Raw genomic sequence first — 14,432 nt, forward strand, 5'->3', positions numbered from 1 at the left:
TGCATTAGCTGACTAGTTCTTCAAGATCTTGTTTATCTGACTCGGTGTCCGGCTCTTCTTGGCATGCTTCTTCATTTTGCTGTGAAGCAACCATTGTTGTTCTTGTTTTTCTCTCCTCAAGGGCACTTCAAGGACAAGGTTTACAGTCTTCCCCCTCGCATGGCTGGTTTTCTGTCCATTTTCTGCCAAATACATTCCCACAGTTTGTTATCTCGGGGAGAGGAATCAGGACTATCATTTTGCTGTCCTGTGCAATATCAGCTTATGATATGGTAACATCACTATTCAGGTGGCTTTGTTGGGGTGTCTATGCAGTATTGCTGTTCTGTCCATACCTTGGTTACCGTCTCTCAGAAGTTATCAATAATCACACCCAATCTATGGGAGAAACAGGGGGAGATATACTTTCCCCAGCTCTTTTGCCTCCCTTTTCTCCTTTGGGCCAGGTATGACACCTCTTGAGAATTTTGAATATCCTTGGGATGCTCAAACCTGCATGTTCCTATTGCTATGTCTCCTGAATGTTTTTCAAGTCTTGTTTATGGTTAAACAACTGTTTAAGACTACCACTCAGAGATCTGTCCCAGAAGGTCCAGCAACTTGAAGAGAGTATGTCCTACTCCCCACCTGTACAGACCAGCATCTCAGCTATTAGGAGCAGGCGTTTCCCTATTCAAGAGGGAGAGTATAGAGGGTACACACCACGAAGCACCCTGTGGTTTTACCTGCGTGACCACGGAGAGAACATGAGGAGGTGGGATGGACAACCTACCTCGACCCTACAGGCACGGGTACGTGAGCTGCAAGGAAGAACAATCATAAAAGGGGATGCCTCCGTTTCCAGCAGACAGCTCCCCAGACAGAGTGGAAGGCCTGATCTCACCTCCGATCCTCTTGAAGGGACTTCCAAATCATTTCTGCAACAAGTGAGTAACGGATACTATGATCAGGATTAGAGGGGCCCTGCCCCCAGCCAGGTCGGGGAAAGGGACAACCGGGTTTATTGGAATGTGTGGATTTGATGGCCTGGCACCACTGAGCCACAGGAGTATAAGGCTCTAGTGGGCACTGGTGCGCAATGCACCTTAATACCATCAAATTACAGAGGGGCAGAACCCATTTGTATTTCTGGAGTGACAGGGGGATCCCAAGAGTTGACTGTACTGGAAGCTGAAGTAAGCCTAACTGGAAATGAGTGACAAAAGCATCCCATTGTGACTGGCCCAGAGGCTCCATGCATCCTTGGCATAGACTATCTCAGGATAGGATACTTCAAGGACCCAAAAGAATATTGGTGGGCTTTTGGCATAGCTGCCTTGGAGATGGAAGAAATTGAACAGTTATCCACCTGTTATTGCCTGGTCTCTTGGAGGACGCCTCTGTGGTAGGGTTGTTGAGGGTGAAAGAACAACAGGTGCCAATTGCTACCATAACGGTGCATCAGTGGCAATATCACACTAACCAAGACTGTGATTCCCATCCATAAGTTGATTCGTCAACTAGAGACTCAAGGAGTGATTAGCAAGATTTGCTCACCCTTTAATAGTCCCATATGGCCAGTGTGAAAATCTAATGGAGAATGGAGGCTAACAGTGGATTATCGTGGCCTGAATGAAGTCACACCACTGCTGAGCGCTGCCGTGCCAGACATGCTAGAACTTCAATACAAACTGGAGTTGAAGGCAGCCAAGTGGTATGCAATGATTGATATCGCCAATGCATTCTTCTCAATCCCTTTGGCGACAGAGTGCAGGCCACAGTTTGCTTTCACTTGGAAGGGCATCCAGTACACCTGGAATCAACTGCCCCAGGGGTGGAAACACAGCCCCACCGTTTGTCATGGACTGATCCAGACCACACTGGAACAAGGTGAAGCTCCAGAACACCTGCAGTACATTGATGACATCATTGTATGGGGCGACACAGCAGAAGAAAGTTTTGAGAAAGGGAATAAAATAGTTTGAATCTTTCCGAAAGCTTGCTTTGCCATAAAACGAAGCAAGGTCAAGGGACCTGCACAGGAGATCCAATTTTTAGGAATAAAATGGCAAGATGGATGCCGTCAGTTCCCGATGGATGCCGTCAGTTCCCAATGGATGTGATCAACAAAATAGCAGCTATGTCCCCACCGACTAGTAAAAAGGAAACACAGGCTTTTTTAGGTGTTGTGGGTTTTTGGAGGATGCATATTCCAAGTTACAGTCTGATTGTGAGCCCTCTATATCAAGTGACGTGAAAAAGAATGATGTTAAGTGGGGTCCTGAGCAACGACAAGCTTTCGAACAAATTAAGCAGGAAATAGTTCATGCAGTAGCCCTGGGGCCAGTCAGGGCAGGACAAGACATTAAAAATGTGCTCTACACTGCAGCCAGGGAGAATGGCCCTACCTGGAGCCTCTGGCAAAAAACACCAGAGATCAACCCCTGGGGTTCTGGAGTCGGGGATACAGAAGATCCGAAGACCGCTATACTCCAACGGAAAAGGAGATATTGGCAGCATATGAGGGGGTTCGAGCTGCTTCGGAGGTGGTTGGCACTGAAGCACAGCTCCTCTTAGCACCTCGACTGCCAGTGCTGGGCTGGATGTTCAAAGAAAGGGTCCCTGCCGCCCATCATGCAACTGATGCTACGTGGAGTAAATGGATTGCACTGATCACCCAGCAAACTCGAATGGGAAACCCCATTCGTCCAGGAATACTGGAAGTGATCATGGACTGACCAGAAGGCAAAGATTTCGGAATATCACTAGAGGAAGAGGTGGCGCGTGCAGAAGAGGCCCCACCATATAATGAACTGCCAGAAAATGAGAAGAAACATGCCCTGTTCGCTGATGGGTCCTGCCGTATTGTGGGAAAGTATCGAAAGTGGAAGGCTGCTGTGTGGAGTCCAACATGATGAGTTGCAGAAGCCACTGAAGGACAAGGTGAGTCGAACCAGTTTGCAGAGGTAAAAGCCATCCAGCTGGCTTTGGACATTGCTGAGTGAGAGAAATGGCCGGTACTTTACCTCTATACTGATTCATGGATGGTGGCAAATGTTCTGTGGGGGTGGTTACAGCAGTGGAAACAGAACAACTGGCAGCGCAGAGGTAAGCCCATCTGGGCTGCTGAACTGTGGCAAGATATTGCTGCCCGGATTGAGAATCTGGTTGTGAAAGTACGTCATGTAGAGGCCCACGTCCCCAAGAATCGGGCCACTGAGGAACATCAAAACAACCAGCAGGTAGATCAGGCTGCTAAAATTGAAGTGGCTGAGGTGGATCTGGACTGGCAACGTAAGGGTGAGTGAGCTCAATGGACGTTTTTGAGGCATGGTCCATAGACTATGGGAACTGTAAGATCTGGGCATCACATAGATTGTATGGAATAAGGGGTGGATAATATCCTGGTTCCAGCAAGGATGGGGTCAATTTCCCCAAGGAGTCAGCAGGGGACACAGGTATTCCATACTACGTGATCCATGCCCAGGCTATAAGAGGAGCTAGCCGGGGGGGGGGGGGGGGGGGGGGGGGGGCAGTTGCAACTCGGGAGCGGGCTGTGGTGGTGCAGTTCTGGAGGCTGAGCGGCACAGGGGTACTGTAATCACATCCTTATACTCCTTTATCATGTTATTGTTTTTCTTTCTTCTTGCCTTTGGCTGTTCTATTAAATTACACTGTTTCAACCCACGAATTTTGCTTTTTCTGCCGATTTTTCCAATGGCTGCGGGAGTCGAGCAAGCGGCTGCGTGGTTCTTTGTTGCTGGCTGAGACCAAACCATGACAAAGTGGTTTTGAGGATAGAGGCCGTAGAAAAGTAGAGAGGGCCAAAGTCTGCGGGGCATTTGAAGGGGTTCCAGGAGGCAGTGAGGACAAGCATCACTTTTTCCTCCCGGCACCTTTGGTGTGGGAGTTGTGGCTGGGTGTTTCTTTTTTTTTTACACTGTGTCGCTGCATCTAGCGGAAAAAAAAAAAAAAAAGTGGTTTTGAGGATAGGGACCAAAGGAAAGAAGAGAGTGCCAAAGTATGTGGGGAACTGAAAGGGGTTCCAGGAGGCAGTGAGGACAAGCAGTACTTTTTGCCCCTGGCACCTTTGGTGTGGGATCAGGGGCTGGATGTTTGCTCATTTTGCATCATGGTGCTGCTGTGAATCATAGAATCATAGAATGGTTTAGGTTTGAAAGGACCTTGAAGATCATCGAGTTCCAACCCCCCTGCCATAGGCAGGGACACCTCCCACTAGACCAGGTTGCCCAAGGCCACATCCAGCCTTGCCTCCAGGAATGGGGCCTCAACAACCTCTCTGGGCAACCTGTTCCAGTTCCTTACCACCCTCAAAGTGAAAAACTTCTTCCTAATGTGCAATCTAAACCTGCCATCTTCCAGTTTAAAGACATTCCCCCTTATCCTATTGCTACATGCCCTAGTAAAAAGCCCTTCCCCAGCTCTCCTGTAGGCCCCCTTTAGGTACTGGAAGGCCGCAATAAGATCTCCTTGGAGCCTTCTCTTCTGCAGGCTGAACAGCCTCAACTCTTTCAGCCTCTCCTTATAGGGGAGGTGCTCTAGGCCTTCGATCATCCTCGGGGCTCTTCTCTGGACACATTCCAGCAGATCCATGTCCTTCTTATGTTAGGGACTCCAGAGCTGGATGCAGTACTCCAGGTAGGGTCTCACGAGAGTGGAATAGAGGGGCAGAATCACAGAATCACAGAAACATGGAGTTTCAGTCATGGAGAAGGGCATGGAGAACAGGAGAGGTGCCTGAGGACTGGAGGAGGGCCGACATCACTCTGATCTTCAAAAAAGGCAGGAAGGAGGACCCAGGGAACTACAGACCAGTTAGTCTCACCTCTGTCCCTGGGAAGGTAATGGAGCGACTCATTCTGGATGTCATCTCCAAACACGTTGAGGAACAGGAAGTTATTGGAAGTGGTCAACATGGGTAAATTTACCAAGGGTAAATCATGCTTGACCAGTCTGATAGCTTTCTATGATGTTATAACTGGTTGGCTGGATGAGGGGTGAGTCATGGATGTCATCTACCTTGACTTTAGCAAGGCTTTTGACACTGTCTCCCATGACATCCTCATTAGGAAGCTGAGGAAGTATGGGCTAGATGAGGTGACAGTGAGGTGGATTGAGAGTTGGCTGCGGGACAGAACTCAAGAGGGTTGTGATCAGCGGCACAGAGTCTAGTTGGAGGCCTGTAACCAGTGGTGTCCCCCAGGGGTCAATACTCGGTCCAATTTTGTTTAATATATCCATTAATGACCTGGATGAGGGGACAGAGTGTATCCTCAGCAAGTTTGCTGATGATACCAAACTGGGTGCGGTGGCTGACACCCCAGAGGGCCGCGCTGCCATCCAGCGTGACCTGGACAGGCTGGAGAGCTGGGCAGAGAAGAACCTAATGAGGTTCAACAAAAGCAAGTGCAAGGTCCTGCACCTGGGGAGGAAGAATGCTAGGCACCAGCATAGGTTAGGGGCGGACCTGCTGGGAAGTAGCTCGGAGAAGGATCTGGGGGTTGTGGTAGACAGTAAATTATCCATGGCCCAGCAATGTGCCCTGGTGGCCAAGAAGGCCAATGGAATCCTGGGCTGCATAGGGAAGAGTGTGGCCAGTAGGTCGAAGGAGGTCATTCTCCCCCTCTACTCTGCACTGGTGAGGCCACAACTGGAATACTGTGTCCAGTTTTGGGCTCCCCAGTTCAAGAGGGACAGGGAACTGCTGGAGCGAGTCCAGAAAAGGGCAACTAAGATGATTAAGGGCTTGAAGCATCTGCCTTATGAGGAACGGCTGAGAGAGCTGGGACTCTTTAGCCTGGAGAAGGCTGAGGGGAGACCTTATTATGGCATACAAGTATCTAAAGGCTCGGTTGAAGGAGGATGGAGCCAGGCTCTTTTCAATGGTTCCAAGTGACAGGACGAGGGGTAATGGGCACAAGTTAGAACATAGGAAGTTCCGTTCAAATACACGGAAAAACTTCTTTACGGTGAGGGTGACAGAGCACTGGAACAGGCTGCCCAGGGAGGTTGTGGAGTCCCCTTCTCTGGAGATTTTCAAGACCTGCCTGGATGCAGCAGTCCTGAGTAATGTGCTCTAGGCAATCCTGCTTTAGCAGGGGGGTTGGACTAGATGATCTCTAGAGGTCCCTTCCAACTCTGAAAATTCTGTGATTCTGTGTCTCTGTCTCCCTGTGAGAGCAGTGCCAAGCTCAGGCATTCGTTGCAGCCCAAAACCTGCACAGCCACATGCTTCCGTGGGAGCTCAGTTTGAGTTCCCACATTCTTTCTTGCAGCAGCTCTTGACCGTTTTGGGGCCATGTTCTTCTCTTGTGGCGGGAAGTGGTGAATCTCTGCTGTCAGCTTCGCACTAGCCCTGAGCCCATGCCCCAGCACGCCGATGTTCCTCTGCTTGCGCTTGCCCAGCTTGTGCTCAGCTTAGACGCAAGGCTTTCAGTGACCTTCCTGCGAAATGCTGCGCCCTGTTCACCCCCTCCCGCTGCGGTGCCGCAGTGACGGCCTGGGTGAGGCCCACTGGCTGCCTGCATGCTGGGTGTGCAGCAGCTGGCCGCTGTGCTCCAGCACCGCCCGTTTAGAACTGCTGCGTCTGACGTTGTCTCCACCCCTGCTGCGTCAGCAGCCCACCCCCGAGCTGCTGGTTCCGGCATAAACTAGCCGCTCTTCCCGGCTACGAGAGCCCTTCAAAGAGTCCTTTACCGGCCTTATCCGCTGCGATCCCCTTCCCCAGTGAGGCCTTACCTTCACTGAAGCTGGTCTCCTCGGCGACTCAAAATACTTCTATTGGTATTTCTTACGAATATTGTTTTGGCATTTTCTAAGGTAAGCAAGCTATTTAGAAAAATGACCCAGGCCCTGCAGCAGTGTGGCTATGGGTGGCACAGCTTGTGGGAGAATATGGGCAGGTATCTAGAAAGCGCCTCACGTCTGATGGTCTGGAACTTCTCTCCTGAACCAGTGCGGAGCCCCAGTGAAGTGCTAGAATGTTTGAAAAAAAAAAAACAAAACAAAACAAAAAACAAAAAACAACCTGCCGTGGCTATTTCAAAGAGGCACAGACTATTGTACTGTGCTGGGAGCTGGCCTGTGACTACCAAACATTGCGGAATACTATTCAGCACCTTCAAAGAGAGGTTTTCTGGGTCTGAAAACATACCAACAGACACTATGGCTAAACCAGAGACCTAGCCCTCAACTACATCAGTCACCCCTATAATTGAAACAACGGAAGCAGAAATCAACCCGTTTAGTAAGGGAAGAAGAAGCTTTTACTAAGAGGATGAAGGAGAATCAGAGGAAGCAGCTTGTCTGCAGCAGAGCAGTCATAAGAACAGGAGGGGGAAGAGACTGAAATCATAAATGGGACAGAAACCACCTGTTCTCTATCCCTAAGTGAGCTAGGAGACAGGCAAAAAGATTTCAACCATCAACCACGTGAGCTAATTCCCATCTGATTACTCTAATACTGGGGCCACTAGTCAGGAATTAGACGGTAAGGGATTCCAGCAGCTGGGATCCCTTGATAGGAATAAGGTCATTGACAGAGTTATTGGAAAAGGGGCAGGAGTCCTCAGTCTTTGGCAGTGACTGCTATCAAGTGTGAGGGACAGTATCCCTTCAAGGAAGATCTTGCAAATTCCCAAAGCAAATGGACCACCACAGAGGGCGGTATCCTGTATTTGAGAGAATTAGCCCTGTTGGAGGTGGTCTATAACAACCTGGATGACAACCAGGCATCCAAAGATCCAGATAAAATCCAGCACACACACTCCACATGGTGAAAGTTCGTATGAAGTGCACTGACATCGTATGCCAGCACCCCGGCAATAATGAGTTGGACAGACACAGAGGCACCACCTATGGATGGACTGGCCAGACATCTCCGAGTATATAAAGATAATCTTGCTTTCTTCCTATGGGCCTGTGTCTGTGGAGAAACTAACCCAGAAGTTGTCCCAGAGAGCCAAGAAGGGTAGGTCTTCCTCACCCATAACGACCAATGTGTCAGCTATTAAAAGTCAGACTTTTTCTGTTCAAGGGAGAGGGTACCGACGGCACACATGACATACAAGCTTGTGATCCTGTCTGTTTGACCAGGGGGAGGACATGGGGAAGTGGGATGGTGAACCTCCCTGGAAACTAGAAGCTCAGATACAGGAACTGCAAGGAGAAACAACAGCCAGAAGGAAAACTTACTGCTCCAGTGCCTGTTGGGCAGACTAGAACTAGAGTGGATTGTACCTTTGACCCTGATGAAGGGACTTGTTTAACAGTTACAAAAAATCAAGTAATGCATACTCTGACCAGGAATAGAAGGGCCCTGCCATCAGCCAGGTGGAGGAAAGAGACAACAGGCTTTACTGGACTGTGTGGATGTGATGGCCTGGCACATCAGGCCCCTGGCATTATAAAGCTCTAGTGGACACCAATGAACAGTGTACTCTAAGACCACCAGATTACAAAGGGGCAGAATACTTCTGTAATTCTGGAGTGATAGGAAGATCCCAAGAACCATCTGTGTTGGAGGCTGAGGTAAGCCTCACTGGGAATGAGTGGCAAAAGCATCCAATTGTGACTGGTCTGGAGGCTGCTTGTATCCTTAGCATAGACTACTTCAGGAGCAGGTAATTCAAGGAGCCAAAAGGATACCAGTGGGCTTTGAGTACAGAGAAGCGTAAACAGCTGTCTAGCTTGCCTGGTCTCTCAGAGTATCCATCTATGGTGGGGTTGCTGTAGGTTAAAGAACAGCACATGCCAATTCTTACCATAACAGTGCACCGGTGACAATATTGCACCAATTGAGACTACCTGGTTCCCATTCATAAGTTGATTTGGTGACTGGAGTTGAGGAGTGATCAGTAAGACTCATTCACCCTTTAATACTCCCATATGGGCAATGCAAAAGTCTGTCAGGGTGTGGAGGCTAACAAACAGTGGACTATTGAGGCCTGAACAAAGTCACACTGCTGCTGAGTGCTGCCGTACCAGGCACGCTTGAACTCCCATATGAACCAGAGTCAAAGGCCGCCAAATGGTATGCAACAATTGATATCACCAATGCGATTTTCTCAATCCCTCTGGCAGCAGAGTGCAGGCCACAGTTTGCTTTCACATGGAGGGTTATCCAATATCCCTGGAACTGACTGCACCAGGGGTGGAAACACAGTCCTGCCATTTATCCTGGATTGATACAGACTGCACTGGAACAAAGTGAAGCTCTTGAACACCTGCAGTGCATTGGTGACATCATTGTGTCGGGCAACACAGCAGAGGAAGTGTTTGAGCAGGGGAGAAGAATAATCCAGATTCTTTTGAAACCTGGTTTTGCTATAAAACAAAGTAAGGTCAAAGGACCTGCACAGGAAGTCTAGTTTTAGGAATAAAATAGCAAGATGTTTGTTGTCATATCACAATGGACATGATCAATAAAATAACAGTTATGTCTCCATCAACCAACAAAAAAGAATGCTGTGGGGTTTTGGAGAATGCATATTCCAGGTTATACTCTGATTGGAAGCCCTCTCTGTCAAGTGACTTGCAAGAAGAACAGCTTTGAATGGGGCCCTGAGCAGCAGCAAGCCTTTGAACAAATTAAACAGGAGATAGTTCCTGCAGTAGCACTTGGGCCAGTCCGGACAGGACAAGATGAGAAAAACATGCTTTACATCACAGCCAGGGGCCACAGTCCCATCTGGACCCTCTGGCAGAAAGTACCTGGAGAGATTCAAGGTTGACTTCTGTTGGAAACTGAAGTTTTACTTAGCATGAGTAGCTAGACTTGTGAAGCCTTAGGCTGCAAGACGTAACCTAGCAACACAGGGAACTTAGGCTGAACGCTTTCTGAGTCCAAGAAGAAGGGCTAGCAGTTCAGCGTGACTTTGATAAGTTGTAACTTAACTAACAGAATGAGAATGTATAAGTAATATTAACGAAGGTTGGATGCTTAACATCATGAATTAAAGTGACTTTTATGATCAAATGAAAGGGAAGTATAATTCTAGGAAATGAAGAAAGGGACCATTCTACCTGGTGCCCACAGAAAATTGATGAGATCCAGGTGCAGATTGGAGAAAGACCATGAAACTGTGTAAGAAGGTAAAGGTGCTGACACCAAAACTATCATTGAAGAGAACACATAACTGTTGAAAAATTTAATTGGACAAAAGACACACGCTAGTTGTGTGAACAGGTGCATGACTAGCTTATGTAATAGGTTGTGAGGCTTTAAAAAGCACTGGAAAATAACTGAGGCGGTGCCTCTTCACAGACAACCAGCTTGAGCTGCATTATTAAACAGACTCTGTGACAGAACCTAGGGTCTGAAGTCTACAGTTGGAGGCTATCATTGGATCCAGCTGCACCTAGATTTCTCTTTGAGAAGGAGTTTAGAAAGCAATCTGAACCTCATGAATTGGTGGTAGGGTCTTCCCAAACTCTTTCTTCAACACCTCTAGGGTTTTGGAGCCTGGGATCTGAAGCTTATTACACTCCAACTGAAAATGAACTATCAGCAGCCTATGAAGGAATTTGGGACACTGTTGGGACAGCTGACCCCAACTGGCCAAAGGGATATTCCATACCATATAGGGTCATGCTCAGCCATAAAACTTGGGGCAGTATGTTGTGGGGGGACACCACTGTTCAGGGACTGGTTAGGCATTAGTATGTTGGAGGCGAGCAATTGTTTTCATTGCATCACTTGTGTTTCTTGGGTTTTAATTTTCCTCTCTGTCATTTTTTTCTTTTCTCCTTACATTTTTTTTTATTATTTCTTTTTAGTTTTTAAACTGTTTTTATCTCAACCCATGAGTTTCTTTCCTACTTTTACCCTTCCTATTCTCCTCCCACCCATGGCGGGGAGTGAGAGAGTGCCTGTCTGGTGCTTAGTTGCCAGCTGGGGTTAAATCACAACACCTGGCCACACCTGTGTGGGAACCTTAGGTGGTGGGTGTCTGTTTTGGACCTGGGCTCTGGCTAGGGTGAGGGGTAGGTGATGGTTCTGGTGCTTGAGACAGCACAGAGCCCAAGTATTCTGGGGCTGTGAGGGGAAGGCCATGGGAAGGTGATGGGTTTGAAAATCCTCAGTTATGCCTGGGAGCCATAGCTGTCAGAACTGTGTGTTTGACCTGTGCTCTGGCAAGGGTGATGACCAGGAGAAGAATTAATGTCAGAGTTAGGTGGAGGATGAATAGTAGACCCTTAATATTTGAGACGCTTTGAAGTGGCTGCCTATGGATGGTGAGGGCTGCCAAATCCTTTCATTCCTGGGGACTTTTTCTTAGGAGTCATCGCTGGCAAGGCTCTGCTTTGGACATAGGCTTAGGGTAGAGTTGGGTAGGGTAGGCTTACATCAGTGGCCAAGAATGAAATCCTTTGGCAGCTGTCTCAGCTTTCCTTTGCAGCCCGTTTGCAGCCCCACCAACACTGGGACTCTGTGTTTGCTCTAGCACTTACTTCTATCCCACACCATGACCATAAACCTAGCCAGAGCTCAGCTTCAAAACAGACACCTGCCAGCTAGGGGTCTCACACAGAAATGGCCAGGACTGAAAGCTTCTTGCAGCCCTCAACTTCCCTTGGCAGCCTTTTCACCAACCCACTAACACTGGGGCTCTGCAGTTGCCCTACCCTCTAACCCTCACCTACCCCTCACCCAGAGCCCAGCTCCAAAACAGACACCACCTAGGGCTCTGAACAGAAGTAGCTGGGACTGAAAGATGTTGGCAGCCCTCATCTTCCCTTGGCAGTCCCTTCACACTCAAACAAACACTGGGGCTCTGCGTTTGCTCTTGCACATAACTGTCACCTACAGCGTGATTACAACCCTAGGCAAAGTACAGCTCCATTACAAACTCCACCAGCGATGGCTCCCTAGAAAAAGTGTCCAGGTCTGAAAGCTCTGGCAGTCCTCGCCTTTGTTTTCAGCTTCTCTGCAGCCCCACAAATACTGGGGCTCTGCTCACTCTCTTGCACCTATGGCTAATTCTCATCCTCGTCCTAATCCTTAATAGACCGCAGCTCCAATAGGGATGCTGCCAGCTACCACTCCCATGAAAAAATGCCCTAGACTGAAAGCTTTTGACTGCCCTCACACTCCCTTGACTGTTCCTTCGCAGTCTCACAAGCACTGGCGCTCTGCTCTTTGTCCTGGACCTTACCCTTGCATTAACCCTAACCAGAACCTCGGTATGATGAGATACCTCACATTTTATGGCTCTTAGGCAAAAGTGCCCAGGACTGAAAACTTTTGGCAGCCCTCACTTTACCTTTGTGGCTTTTTTGCAGCCTCCCTAACACAGGGGTTGTGCTCTTTGTCTTCCACCTAATCCTAACCCTTTTCCTGATCCTGACCTTACCCCTAAGCCCTTATCCAAAACAGAGCCTTGAAAGCAATGGTTCCCAAGAAGAAGTGGCCAGGACTGAAAGCTTTGGCATCCCATGCCTTCCTTCATCAGCTCCTTTTGCAGCCCCACAAACAACGGGGCTCTGCTGTTTGTTCTACGCCTATGACTAAGCCTCACCCTAACTGTAGCCAGACCCCAGGTCCAACAGGGACAGCGTCAGCTATGGCTCCCAAGAAAAAGTGCCAAGGACCGAAAGCTCGTGGCAGCGTCACCAGCCCTTTGCAGACTTTTCACAGCTCCCCTAGCACTGGGGCTATACACTTTGTCTTGCACCAAACCCTAACACTTTTCCTGACCTTCACCCTACCCTAAGCCCATGTCCAAAACAGAGCCTTGTCAGCAATGGCTGTCTGTCCTGCTCTAGGTCTTAGCCATTCCAATCTTCATCAGTTCCCAATATACTCAAAAAGGGAGAAGTATATTTAAGCATTTTTCACGGAAGGACTCCAGCACAATTTTTAATAGGCTCAGAGACTCCAATGACAGAAAAATCATTTTAAAACCTCTACAACTGACAGACCAAAAGTATGCATATGCAATAGACAGTAAAATAAAAAAATATTTAATAATCCCTCCACAACCTCCCCAACTTTCTAGATTTTCTTGGTATACAGTTTGCTGTCTAAAACTCAGCTCCATGCTATTTCCTCATGATTGTCATTAAGGCATTTGAATAAAATAGTAAATTTTTTAAATTCCACAGCAGAAATCAGGAGGAAGCTGGGATCTTCTTCCACAGTTTCCATTTTAAGTTTTCTATGCCTCAATACTGCAGTCAGGGGTGAGGTAAAACACGTGAGGGGATAGAAGTGACAGAAAAATGAACGTTTACTACTGACTTCTCATTTAATATGAAGAAGTGACTAGAAAGAAAAAGAGACGACACACATATACACACACAAATATGCAAAGACAGAATTAATATTTCTTTAGAGGTTCCAAAGATTTAAAATAAAGCAGGAAATGAAGCCATAACACATAGTAGTATAAAAAGTCCAAGAACGTACTTAATTACAATTCTAACTCCATAACTATAAGGAAGTATGATTTATTTTCAGTGCTTATACTGCCAGTTCCTTCTTCAGTGCATGTAAAAATCATTCATTTCTGGGCATTTTGGGCAAACATGTTTGCACACTCTAAGGTCTAACAATCTTTCTGATAATTTCAAGGTTAAAAATGACATCTGCAATTCTCATGTGAGCTGGAAAATGAGGAATTTCTTTTCCAGGAGTTTTCACAGTTATTCTGAAAAGATGGGAAAAGTCTCGTATGGCATAAGCAATCATATCTTACAATTTTTGCTAACCAAATAAAGAGCCGATGCTGCAGTTTCATAAATAAAAGCATTCAATTTGAATTACCCTGTGACAAATTTAATTCAAATTATTACCTTCAGAATTTACCGTAGCTGAAATTAAATTAGTCTAATTAAAATAGTACAACTTATAATTGCTAGCGCTTTCATCATAGTTTATAACTGATAACATAACTGGATGATGAAGAATCACCTCCCTTGACATGCTGGGCATGCTTCTTTTGATGCAGCCCAGGATACAGTTGGCTTTCTGGGCTGCAAATGCACATTGCCAGGTCATGTTGAGCTTCTCATCAACCAGCAACCCCTCACAGTAAAGAATTTCTTCCTAATATCTCATCTAAATCTACCCTCTTTCAGTTTAAAACCATTACCCCTCATCCAAGCACTACACTTCCTGATAAAGAGTCCCACCTCATCTTTCCTGTATGCTCCCTTTAAATACTGGAAGGCTCCTATAAGATCTCCCTGGAGCCATCTCTTCTCCAGGCTGAACAACCACAACTCTCTCAGCCTTTCCTCATAGGAGAGGTGATTCAGTCCTCTGATCATCTTTATGGCCCTCCTTTGGACTCACTCCAACAGGTCCACATACTTCATGTGCTGAGGACTCCACAGCTGGACACAGTACTCCAGGTGGGGTCTCACTAGAGCAGAGTAGAGGGGAAGAATCTGACCTGCTGGGCAAGCTTCTTTTGATGCAGCCTAGGATG

The sequence above is a fragment of the Vanellus vanellus genome (assembly GCF_965231255.1).
Source record: "Vanellus vanellus genome assembly, chromosome: Z".
In the NCBI taxonomy this organism is placed as follows: domain Eukaryota; kingdom Metazoa; phylum Chordata; class Aves; order Charadriiformes; family Charadriidae; genus Vanellus; species Vanellus vanellus.